General features: G+C 49.6%; 1 protein-coding gene across 50 annotated transcripts in view; it reads left to right on the top strand.

Annotated features, from left to right (window-relative positions):
- The first annotated feature begins 2,474 nt into the window (after positions 1-2,474).
- The window catches only part of PPFIBP1 (PPFIA binding protein 1), a 113,569-nt gene continuing 103,460 nt past the window's right edge, over positions 2,475-12,583 (top strand). For 24 of the 50 annotated variants that reach the window (XM_040545137.1, XM_040545135.1, XM_040545120.1 and 21 more), the window contains exon 1: positions 2,477-2,623. The gene's annotated coding sequence lies outside the window, so the exon portion shown is untranslated. Of the gene's footprint in view, positions 2,624-8,632; positions 8,738-12,583 lie in introns of all 50 variants that reach the window. The other 26 variants (XM_040545134.1, XM_040545102.1, XM_040545098.1 and 23 more) reach the window with 3 other exon arrangements.

The raw sequence follows: 12,583 nt of genomic DNA, 5'->3' as shown, positions 1-12,583 counted from the left end.
GCCAGGACTGCCAATAAATAATGCAAAGCGGCTTGGCCAGCTCCTCCGCCAGTTCGCTCAGTACCCTCGGGTGGATCCCATCCGGCCCCATCGACTTGCGTACATCCAAGTGTCGTAGCAGGTCGCCAACCATTTCTTCATGGATAGCGAGGGCCACATCCTGCTCCCCATCCCCTTCCACCAGCTCAGGGTACCCGGTATCCAGAGAACAACCGGTCTTGCCACTAAAGACTGAGGCAAAGAAAGCATTGAGCACCTCAGCCTTTTCCTCATCTTTTGTAACTAAGTTTCCCCCCGCATCCAGTAAAGGATGGAGATTCTCCTTAGTCCTCCTTTTTGCGTTGATGTATTTGTAAAAATGTTTTTTGTTATCTTTAACGGCAGTAGCCAGATTGAGCTCCAGATGAGTTTTGGCCTTTCTAATTTTGTCCCTGCACAGCCTCGCAACATCCTTATAGTCCTCCTGAGTAGCCCGCCCTCTTTTCCAAAGATTATAAACCCTCCTTTTTCTCCTAAGCTCGAGCCACAACTCTCTGCTCAGCCAGGCCGGTCTAGTTCCGCGTCGGCTCGTCTTTGGGCACGTGGGGACAGACCGCTCCTGAGCCATTAAGATTTCCTTCTTGAGGAGCGCCCAGCCTTCCTGGACTCCTTTGCCCTTCAGAACCTCCTCCCAAGGGGCTCTGCCAACCAGTGACCTGAACAGTTTAAAGTCAGCCCTCCGGAAGTCCAAGACAGCGGTTTTACTGGTCCCCTTCCTGACTTCGCCAAGAATAGAGAACTGAACCATTTCGTGGTCACTCTGCCCAAGACAGCTCCCAACCACCACATCTCCCACCAGACCGTCACTGTTCGTGAACAGAAGGTCTAGCGGGGCACCTCCCCTGGTAGGCTCTCTAACCAGCTGCATCAGGAAGCTATCTTCCACGCTCTCCAGAAACCTCCTAGACTGCTTTCTCTGGGCTGTGTTGTGCTTCCAGGATATGTCTGGGAAGTTGAAGTCCCCCACGAGAACAAGCGCTGACGATTTCGCGGCTTCTGCCAGCTGCCTGTAGAACTCCTCATCCGTCTCCTCATCCTGGTTCGGCGGTCTATAACAGACCCCCACCAGGATGCTTGCCTTGTTGGCCTTCCCTCTGATCCTAACCCATAGGGACTCAACCTTATCATTCCCAGCCTCAAGTTCCTCAACATCTAAACACTCTCTAATGTAGAGAGCCACACCACCACCCCTTCTGTGCTGCCTGTCCCTTCTGAAGAGCCTATAGCCAGACATTGCAGCACTCCAGTCATGAGAGTGGTCCCACCACGTTTCCGTGATGGCAACCAAATCATAGCCTTCCCGCTGCACGATGGCTTCCAGCTCGTCCTGTTTGTTACCAGAGTTACCAGAGTTACCAGAAATGAATAGTTGACTCAGAAAACTGACTGACAAGCATGGAGATCAACAGTTGTTCCAACAGCTTGCTATGGTGCAAGTGAACACCAGTCATCTCCAGAGGAACAAAGGATGGAGAGCTGGACCCAGGAGCCCGGCACTAGTGTGTAGCCAACAGCAAGCTGCAGAGCAAAACAGTAACATTGATGGCCTCAATGAAGGTTTGAGAAAATGGGCAAAATGACCGACTGTAGAATGTAATACAGCAATGTCAAAAACTGTAGTTAGCCACCAAAGTTTTGAGATGGAAGAACTAGAAGATACAAAGGAAGACCAGGGATTTGTAACCATGTGGCTGCCTTTCCTTCTTTAATTGCAGCCTAAGACTTGACCCCTCTTGAATCTGTGATGTTCTCCAGCTTTGTGGCCAACCCCACAGGCTGGTAACCTGCCAGAAAAAAGGTGTTTTGCATCAGTTTTTCCTCTCTGTAAACTGTGCTTGAACAGTGAATGGCACGCTCCAAATCGGGTCGAGAACTCAAAATGTTTACTTTCCATGTGGTTCTGAATAGAAGATTTCACATTTTATTTAGAAGTTACAGTCAGAAACGATGCACAACCAAACCACTTTTCCACATCCAAAACGATTAAATTAAGCGCTTTGTCTAACCCGTCCTGTGGAGGAGGGGACGGGAGGAAGAGCTCCGGGAATAAAGAAATTTGGCGTCAAGTGAATCCCGAACCCGGGCTCTGCGGGTTGACCTGGCCGCCAGGCGCGCAGGGCCGGTGTCCTCCCTCTGGCTAACGGAGCTGGGTGCCGCGACCGACCCTTGGGACTCTCCAGGAGCCGTCTGAGGGATGCGGGATAATATCTCAGCCCGGCGGCAGAGAGCAAGAACCGCCAGCCGAAGGGCGAAGGCGGCAAGAGGAAGCCGAGGTCCACCCGGCACCTGGGGGCTGGGGCTGAGGGACGGCGGGGGGGGGGCGGCCCGTGCCGCTCCCTCCTTCCCCGCCTGCCTGCGCCGGCCGAGTGACTGCGGTGGGGCCCAATCAGGGCCCCAGCCCGGCCCGGCGCTGCCGCCCGCCCCGTCAGGGAGGCCCGGCCCCGGGGCGGGGAGCGAGGCGAGCGCCCGGCGCGGCGTGGCCCCGCTGGGTCTTGGCCGCCGTGTGCCAGGCGGGGCCGCCCGGAGCAGGCGGCAGGCAGAGGCTCGGCCGACCTGGGAGTGCCTGGTGCGGCTTCGGGCGCAGGTAAGGGGGAGCCGGGCTCCTGCGGGGGGGCTCCCGAGGCTCGGCACGAAGCTGGCGTAGCTCAGCTCGGCTGCCCCGTCCCGTCCCGTCCCGCCGCCGTGCGGGCGCGGAGCCCGGGGCCGCCGCCTGGCCGGGTGCCCCCGGGGCTGGACGGCTCCCGTCCCCGTAGGGGGTCCCCGCCGCCTGCTCCCGTCCCCAGAGAGGGGGTCTCTGCCGCCTAACTCCGGCCCCACGGGGCCCCCTGGAGCCTCTGGCCCGCGGCCCTGGCCTGGCTTGGGTGGAGGAGCCCGGCTGCCTTCCCTCCGGGCTGCCGCCCCCGGGCCGGGCGAGGGAGCGTGACCCCGCCGCAGCCCGGCTGGAGCTGAGTTGGAGTCGGCCCTGGTGAGCGCCCTGGAGCTGGCTTGCGTGCCCGGAGGAGCGTTTAGGGAGGTTTTGGGGAGCGGGAGCCTCTGCTTTCATCGGTGCGAGCTGGGGTGGAACGCTGTAGTTAGGAGTGCTGTGAAACTTCGGCTGGGAGTCGTATCCTGCACGAGCAAATGTGTTTTGATTTAAGGCCTGGGGTTCTTACATCCTGTAATTATTTTTTCTAGGTCTGTTTCTTTTAGTTCTGGGACTTAGGCGAGCTGAAATAGCTCTGCTTGCTCACGCCCTGGCTGAGGTGCAGCTGTAGCAGTGAAAAGGTGCTTTGTACCTATGTAGCCGTTTCCACGGGAAGAAATAAGCTATGCTGTTAAGTGCTTTGCTGCGGTATAACATCATGCTTGTGCTCTCCTGTGGAAGTGCAGTGCTGATGATTTGGGGCCAACGCAGATGAAGTGTTGGGGACGTGCATTCGGTTGTGTCTGGAGCCTTCAGACTCTGCTGGTTCTGTTTATTTCAGCCCAAGCTCGGATACTACCAGCAGCAAAACGTGTGAGCTCTGGCATGTATTGAAATGGCAGCACGATTGAGCAATGAGAGTGTCTGCATCCAAAAACTAAGCAGCAAAAATGGGTCACTTGGAGTGAGAATGTTCTTTGTGCTTACATGATCGAGTATCTGACAGCAAGATGTTTCAGTGTGCCAAATCCAGATTTATTGCTTCTATTAAAGGTAGCAGCCATTGCTTGAGGATTTATGTTTGTCAAGGACAAAAGTGGCTTGCAGTTACAATAAAAACGTGAACACAGATTTCAGTAAAACTGGTGAGATTCATGAGGCAGTGCTACAGACAGGTTGCAGGGGCATCCCAGAAACCAGGAAAACTGAAATCTGTTTTAAGTTTTGGTTCCAAACACAGCAAGCGTTTTGGTCTAGAGAGACTTTTTTGTGTTGGTAGGAAGCGAGGAGCTGCAGCGCTCCACAGTTTGGGTGGAAGCCATCCTGGGAGAGTTTTGACAATAGGATTTAGTGTAATTTCTTGAAAAGCTGTGTGGTGTAGATCAGCTCCTAGAAGCAGGGGGAATTGGTTGGTGTGCCAGTGAGAGACTGACTCAGTGTGTGCTGCGTGGCTCTTAAAGATCAATGTTGCCATGCCTGGAGTATGAAGCTGCTGTTTCTCTCCTCCCTGAAAGCAGCGTCAGCTGCACGTGTGTGCCTGGCTGCAGAGCTGGGCCCGTGAGAGCCGTCTCTCTTTCCAGCAGCATTGCTCCTATTCTGAGGCACTGCTGCTTTTGAGCAAGGTGCTGTTAGGTATTCAACAGCTGCTGTAACTCTGTCAAGAGCCCAAGTCAAAATATGTCGTGCCAGATTCAGGCACCTCCTCAGCTTCAGTGAGTTTTGCCCTGGGTTTTCATCCTGTGTGCTGGCTCAGTTCTAGGTTTAGCAGATCAGCTGAAGAACGTTTGAGTTGCTCTGTCCTCTGCACATGTGTCCACAGCAGATCGGTGCTGAGGAAAAATCTGTGAGTAACGTTTCTGCTTCCATGCAGGGTGGAGTGCCTTGAGGTCAGGGATGTCACATGGGGCAGAAGGCTCTGCTGAATGTCATCTTCTGTTCCCACATAGAGGCGAGTCATGTTTCTGCTTTGGGCTGCGCTGTCTGTTGCGGTATAAAACGTGTGGCGGGAAGTAATGGGGTTCTGATTAAAAGATCTCTGGAAATGTACTGGGAGACTTTGCTTGCGAGCTGTGTCTGTGAGGATAACTGTTGGCGTTTCTGAAATTACAGCCATTCCCAGGACGCTGAGGTTCGTTCTCACCTGGTGCTGCAAGTGTGGTCCCATCGCTCGCCGGTGATGAGGAGGACAACATCTGCTCTCTGATCACCAGTTGGGTCAGGATGGTCTGAGGAGAGGAAACACCGTGTGCTGATGTGCATGGTCCTGCGTGCTGTAGGAGGTTTTGTCTTAAATCTGCCAGAGTAGGGTGTCTGTGGTGTTTCTGCCTTACACTGCATCAAGGAGTCAAGACAGTTTCAATGAGGAGAAACTTATGCCTCTGAAGTAAGAGGCCTGGAACAAAGGCAGCTTGCTTACTTTCTTAACAGTGATCTGGTGGCATCAAAATGTACCTCTGGCTTACTGAGGACAAGATAGTGCTGCTGCAGACCCGTTAGAGTTACTAATTTCCTTTGTGGTGCTTCAAATTGTGTGTTGTCTGTGATGGCGAGGGAGCACAGAGAGGTGTCTGTGTCACAGGTCTGATATGACAGTCCAAAACGTGTCCTTGGCCCCTGGGATGGGGTAAGAGGACTGCAAGAAAGTAAATGCTTGTTCCTGGGGAGTCTGTTGGTTTGGAGTAGTTTTTGGTAGAGAAAGAAATAGCCCAAATATCTGACAGGATTCAGGGAGACAGTGGAGCATCCTGGAAATTTCTGTGGTGTTAGAGTTTGGTGAAGCCCCTGTCCCACTGCTGACAATCTCCATGCCTTTTGTTAAGGTGCTGGTGACCTGTGCCTCGGCTCCTAAATGGCAATGTGCAGGTTAGGTTGCTATACCTGAGGTGGCTGCTTCTCATCCACCTGTACCTTTGTTATTTTCCAGCTTCAAAGCAAAGCTCAAGTTTTGTTGCTTCTTTAAAGATCTGTGATTATGTTCTGTCCTATTTCTGTACGGCCTCGCTTTGGCAGGCAGGCATTGTTGTGTTTGCTCTTCTTGTGTGCAGCTTCTGTGTACAGCTGTGTATTAAGAATAAATAAAAACACTTAATACCTTAATAAATAAAACCACTTAGTACCTTCCTATATTTAGGCTGAGTGGTGTTCCCCCCATTTGTCATTGTGAGATCCCATTAGTCATCTCACTAGCGATTCTGCTCTTGGGTTCAGTCCAAGAGAGGTAAACTACATTGCCTTGCCTCGTGTTTACTGCTGGTGTCTACACCCAGGCACTCACTTAACATTTATTCATCATCTACTATGAATTCACACCCTGCCTTGCCCTGCTGTATATCCGTTTGTGTGCCCAGAGCCCAGGTTACATGTTGTGGTGTCTCCTTAACAGAAATACCATGTCTCGTTCTCCTCCTGTGCCAGTCTGCATGTGTGCTGGCTGTTCTGGCTGCAGCGGGACAAGGGCATCAGCCTGCCCTGTGCCTTGGTAGGACAGTGAGCAATATTGCTGGAAGGATCGCTGCTGAACAGGTGATCTGTGAGCGGAGGATCTCAGAAATCAATGATGTTCACTGTTCAGATAGTGCTTTGAAGACAGTGGTTTTATGAACACTAATCTTTGTAGCCTGTCATAGGAAAGGCAGTGCGTTACTTCTGAGAGATTACATCTCCTGGTTCTTGAGAAGTCAGCACCCAGTCCAGGATTAAAGCTTGGTCCTTTTGGAGGATGGTTTTTCTCTTGCCACAGAGTTGTTAGCAGCAGCTGTTACATCTCTAACTTCAGGCGACTGAGAGCTCAGCAGATGGGTACGCTGAGCTGTAACACCTATCTTGGCGCCTTTCTGGTGGGGTCTTTGCCTCGGCTCTCTCCTTGCTCTGAGTGCCCTAGCAAGGGTGTTCAGCCATGAACACACAGCAAAATGCAGGCAGTGATGCATCAGTTTTCTCCCTCTCTTTTTCTACCCCTCTCTCCCTAGTTGGATTGTGTTTTGGTCCAGCTCAGGGAGAGAAGACTGGACATTTGTTATTTTTCTAACAGTGTTTGCTGCCAAGATCATAACTTTAATTCTGTGTAAAGAATTGAATTTTCCATCAATAATTAAGTCATCACACTGGATTTTCAGTTGCTTGCCCATTGTATGCATTGCCCTTGCTACGGGCGTGTGTGATTTCCTGATACCTTTAACTTCCAGAGCATTTTGCCCCTCTGTGACTTATGTTGTACATGAGGAAAATGTGGTGTTTTAAAGCTTTATGCTTTTTCTAACTGCTCTGCTTCTGTTTCTGTAAGAAGGCCAAGATAAACCAATTATGTAAAGAGCTGATTTCTCAGTGGAAATATATTTAGATACAGGTCTTGAAACCAGCCATAGCTGTATTCTTCCTTCTCCCTGTGCCCTCCTTAGCCACCTTCATCTGTAACAGAGAAGGCAGGAGGAGAATGTGGAAGGGCTTGGGCTGTGCAGTCCAGCCTGGCAAACCCAACTGATCCCCAGCAGTTTTTCCCCTGGGTGGGAGTCCTGCACTGTCTTGCTTTTGACTGCTTTGTCCCTCCAGGCCACGAGAGCTAAAGTTTCACCAGCGCTGTCTCTGCGAGAGGTGCTCTGTGAGGGGAGTGCCACTAAATCTTGCCCTCATTGCTTGCATGCTGCATCTTTTCCTGCATGTTGTCTCAGGGCCACGGGGAACAGCCCCTGGTGTACAGTAGAGATGTTCTTCTCTTTCATCAAAAGCATGGTACAAGTGTGAATCTTGCTAAAACTGCTGGGAGATGCAAAAGCCAAAACATGTGAGATTACTTAGGCAAGGGAGATTGGATAACCTGTCCGGCACCAGGCTGGTGTCCCACTCTCTGTTAAGGTAAGACTGCTTGCTGTCGCTCTGCCTCATTAAGCCATACTGGTTGTGCCAAAGAACCAGGGCCAGAGGCCATTTAAGGAGTCTCTGGTTCACGGTGCCAGAAGTAAGACAGAAATAACGAAAAGTCTGACTTTAAGCAGCCATGTGCATGCATCTTGATGGCAGTCACACTTCTGGTAGGCACAGTGCTACAATTCTTGAATGAATAAAATCCCATTGAATGCCATCTGTGAGCAAAGGGCTCCAAGATCGAGTGCACTGGTCCAAAATTTGGTTTGTACTTGCATCTTTCTTTGAAGGCTTTTTTTCCCTAAATGTTAGTGGAGAACTTAAGGCAGAGACTTGAGCCAGCTATTACAGCATCTACAGCATCTGAACTCTGAACTGGGGAATCTTTGCGCTGTTAAAGGCAGCCCTATAATTATGTCTCTGATTTGAAGTGTGCTGATTTATGCTAGTGGTTATCTGATTTTTAAAGTTTTCTCGTAACTCCAAATGTGGCAGACGTGGGAGAACAACTTTTTTCTTGCTGTATTACAGATGTGGCAAAATAAGTGGAAATTATGATGATAATATGGTCTTACATGTCTGTTCTCAAGCTGATCAATTCTGAAACAAAAATCTAGGGGAAAAGTGTAGTGTGTTATTAAAATATGAAAGTAGGAGATGACCCCAAATAATTCATAAGACTGCAGTGGTTCTGAAGGGAGATACAATGTTCCCAAACTTTAGCTGGTAACAGAACATAGCTTTCATGTGGTAAAAACAAGCAAGCTGCTGAACAGCCCAGCCCCCATCTCCTCATTTTCAAATTTTCCCCATGTAGTGATCTTTTATGAATGACAGAATCAGGAACACATGCACACATATCAAATTAGCAGCAGGATCCGTTCCTGAGGAAGGGTGGTGACTGTGATCCTGTGACAGCTTTACACATGGCTGTCCCTGTGCTGTGTGGTGGACATGGCCTCGTGAACCTGATTCGCTTGTGGTTATGTGGTTGGACATCCATGGGCTGAATGATTGGCTTTGTGTGAGGAATAGGACATCTCACAGCAAGTTCTGAAATTCAAATAGAAGGTCCTTAAAAATAACGATGTATTTTTTCTTTTGTCCAAGGAGAGGAATTCAGGGAGTGAATCAGAGGCTGTTCTATTGGCGTTTGCCTCTTGAAGCAGAACTCAGCAGAACTTTGGAACTGGTTTCTCTCTCTACAGCAGTGAGGTACGGTTAAGGTTTGATCACCTTCGTGCTTGAAGGGAGTGACCAAGCCATGGCTTGGGCAGGCTGCGTTCAGTTCATCACGGTAGTTTCTGTGGCTTGTGGTTTATTGCTGGCTACTGCTTTCCTGGCGACCCCTAAGGGAAAGGGCAGGGACAGCATGCTTGCTGCACACCCAGCAGTTGATCTGAGGTTTCTGCAGTCGGTCACTGACTTTGAGGGTGTGCTGGGTTTACTTGGTGTGCTATGTGACACTGAAAGGCTTTTGGCAAGACAGCTGTTGAACTGAGCAGAACCTCCAATGTTCAGCGAACTTCAGTGCCGTTCAAAGAATCTAGAGTTGTCCAGAAAGTCTAGGTAGGTGTTTTCCTGAAGTCTTGACTTGATATTTTCTCTCTAAAGTATACATACGCATTAGCTGTAGCTATAGGTTCAGGGAGAAATCCAGCCTCAAAGGTATAAGCATTGTTGAAGCAGGTGAGCTATTTTAAGTGGCCTGAATCACAGGGAGTGTAAGTATGGGGAGAAGAATGTGCAGGCCCTTGGAGGCTGATCCCTGTGTTTTCAGAAGTCATGAGATTGGCATGTGAAGGTGTGCGTAGGATCAAATTAAGGTCTGTCTCAACCAGCAGGTGACAAAGAGTATCTTCATTGTACAAAAACGTCGAGCTGTTGCTGTGTTTCTGAACATAGTTATTATCCCGCATGGCTGTAGCACTGGTCATGGGTTCTATACAGCTCAACAAGGGCACAGGCAGTGTGGGTTTGTAAAAATCACCCTTGCTGTATGGACGCTGCTAGAATCTGTTTTCCCTTAGCTTTGGGTCAGGTACTCAAGTCATGAAAAAGTCCTGCAGAGGTGAAGCGTCGGCAAGGAGAGAGGGAGCATGTAGCTAATTGGGATTTCTGCAGTTAGAGTGTAGAGGGATATTAATAGATACCAGCCATGTGACTGCTGTTCTACCTTGCTGTGTAAGGCTTTCTGGTAGATTCAAAGTGTCTTCTCTACCACCTAACTTAAATGTAGCACTGGTTTATTTTTGTCCATCCCTGAGAAGTGTGCAGAGTGTGTTGCCTCTGAGAGCTGCAGAGAATAGGGTGCAGATGGAGGCAAGGGCGTGGATGGGGCCATGCTGGGGAAGTGGTGGCTGTGTGGGGGCCAGGAGCAATCCCAGTGCTGGGAGCAGTGTTGGATTCCCCATCCAAATGTCCATGCTGGAAGGCAGGCTGCTGTGATGGGAGGTGGTGGCGTAATGAATGGCTCTGCTCCCTCTGCTGCTCAGCTGGAGCCTTTTTGCTCTCCCTCCTCTAGTGAAAGCACCTCTGATAGGCTTTTGCTCAATGGGTGGGAGGGGTGGTACATTGAGGTCCTTTTATGAGAACGAGACAAAAACTTAATCCTCCCAAGATGCTGATGTGCTGAAAATGCAAGGTCCTCTGTAGCGTAGCTGACAAGCGCTTTGGGTAGCATACCTCCTGGGGACCTCTGTGCTGCAAGGGGGCCCTTCACGTTTTCTCCCCAGTTCCTGTCCACTGCTGTGCACACAGTGGGGCAAGGTCTGCCTCAGGAAGAGGTGGGCGCGTTAACCAGCTAATCTCTGGGAAAGGCACATGGGAGCTAGGTGCCTCCCAATGGTTTGGGTGCTAGCTTTGTAGTGCCTTCTAACCTGCTTCCAAAACAACATTAAGCAAAGGAGGCATTTTTTTTACTCTTAATTTAAATCTGTGGGAAGCTGGTTTTGGTTTGGAGCAGGGATCTGAAAAGGCTTGTCAGCTGGATCTTAGAACCATTCAGCTTTTTTTTCATGTAACCAAAGTTCATTTAACATGTGACAGCACTTTTAATTTACGTTTTTAAAGGAAACATCAATGGAAAGTTCAGAAATGCATATTTATGTATCTTGGTTAAGCTTGGGTCTAAGAACTTGTTTTTCTTCTTTCAATGAAAGAGAATTTCTTGTCTTAGGTTGGGATTCTTTTCTGTTTTTGTGGTTTTTGTCCTCTCCAAAAAGAGCATATAGTGGCTTACATTAGTCTACCTCTTCCTTTGGATATGAAACCTGTTATTAACAGGTTCCAACCAAAAGTGTCCTCTCAGAGGTTTCCTTACATGTCCTGTTGGTGTTCCACCTCCCATGCAGTGCTGGGCAGGACCACTGCAACCTCTCACAGTGCTGGTATAGAAACTTGTTTTCAGGGGTGTCTGCAGGACCCACAGCACAATCAGGAATTTGGACACCATGTGAGTGCATCTTTTCTCACTGCCCTTGATGGGGGTGCAGATGTGCCCCCCTTACACTCCCTAGCCTCGCAGGTGTACGCAGCATAGCTGTGGCTGGGGTGTTTTTAGCATGGGCCGGTCCAACTGCTGCCGAGAGCGGTGAAAGTGCCGTCTCTAGATGGTCTCTAGACCCTGTGCTTCCACCCATGGCGGCGGCACCCATACGCCCCGAAGGCTGTGATGACATTTCTCAGCAAGCTTCCTGTGGATGATGAATCCTTTCCTCCTTCCAAACCTTCACAGGAATTAACGAAGCAGTATCGATGATTCAATTGCATAGATGGGTGAGCGTTACATGCCAGGAATAGTAACAGGTCCCTCATCCGTGGACATGCTTCTGCAGCAGCATCTGGCTGGCTGTCCCTCTGTTTGCAGCACTGCTAGAGAGCATCCTTTCTGTTAACAGCTGTGAGGCTTAAAATGCAACGTGGAGATAAGAGCATTGTGATTTGTTTTCAGGGTGGTGCTGGTAAACTTCCTGCAGCTTGGTGGGGAAGATAATCGTGCAGGTTTGGGCTTCATTGTTGTGACTGTGTCTAAGGTGAATATAAGAAAAATATTTTGGTCAAATAGGCTTTCCTCTCTGTTTTATCCAAAGAGAAAAATCTGTTATGAGCCTGATATATTGCTCTCATTACTGAGAGTTTCTGAATGGGACCTGAATCTGTAATTACTTGCACGTCCTTATCTGTGTGATGCGGTCTTTTCCAGGTCAGTTGTTTGGCTTTCAGAATCACTTGTCACGACATGCGCTCTTAAATCCACATATGCAGAAGTGCTTGATCATAAAGATGTCAATATGGCAAATGGCATTTCTTTTGGAATTGTTTTGGGCATCATGGTGGAAATGGCTGCTGATGACCAGCATTTGTTCTGCTTATAGAAGCTCTGGAGCTGCTGAGGGAAGGGAGGGTGATGTGCAGAGAAGTTGGACAAGACATTTGTGAAAAGGCTTTCCATAGAGAGGAGGGACCGATCACCTGCAGTGCCTGCCAGGGGTGAGGCATCCACATATGCTGCTTTGGAGGAGAGGGGATGTCTTCTAGCCCTGTGTGGTGATTGCCTGTGTTGATTCAGTGATCGAAAATTTTCCATAGTAAAAGCAGTTCTGCACAATCCCAAACTTAACATCCCCTTCCTTCTTCATTTCATTTGGTGAGTGTTATCAGGCATTACGAAGAGCATTGAAAGTGAGGTTGGAAGCTGGAACCGTGTTTGCCCTGCTGGTGGTGGCAACATTGCAAGGATGGAGTCCTACCACGTCTCCAGAGAGCTTTTTGTTAGAGCAAAACCACAGCAGGCCCTTGGAGATTGCCTCCTTTTGTACAGGGTGGTGGCAGGTAGAGCTAGATACATTATTCCTTTTGGACCAGGCTGGGAGGCTGTCCCTCTGTTGCCTGCATGTTACCTAGTGGTGGATGTTTTTTCCTTCTGACTTGGCAGAAGTGCTAAAGCAGTACCTGGAGTTCAGGGCTACCTTCTGCAAGAAGCCTCCATGCTGCTGTCTCTATCTAAAATCCTTTTGAGTCTTCAGCTTCTTGCGCTCAGACCTTGTGGTGCGTAAAACT

The sequence above is a fragment of the Cygnus olor genome, chromosome 1 (genome assembly GCF_009769625.2).
Source record: "Cygnus olor isolate bCygOlo1 chromosome 1, bCygOlo1.pri.v2, whole genome shotgun sequence".
NCBI lineage: Eukaryota > Metazoa > Chordata > Aves > Anseriformes > Anatidae > Cygnus > Cygnus olor.
Note: the sequence above shows the minus strand (reverse complement) of the source record. Positions and strands in the feature narration are given on the sequence as shown.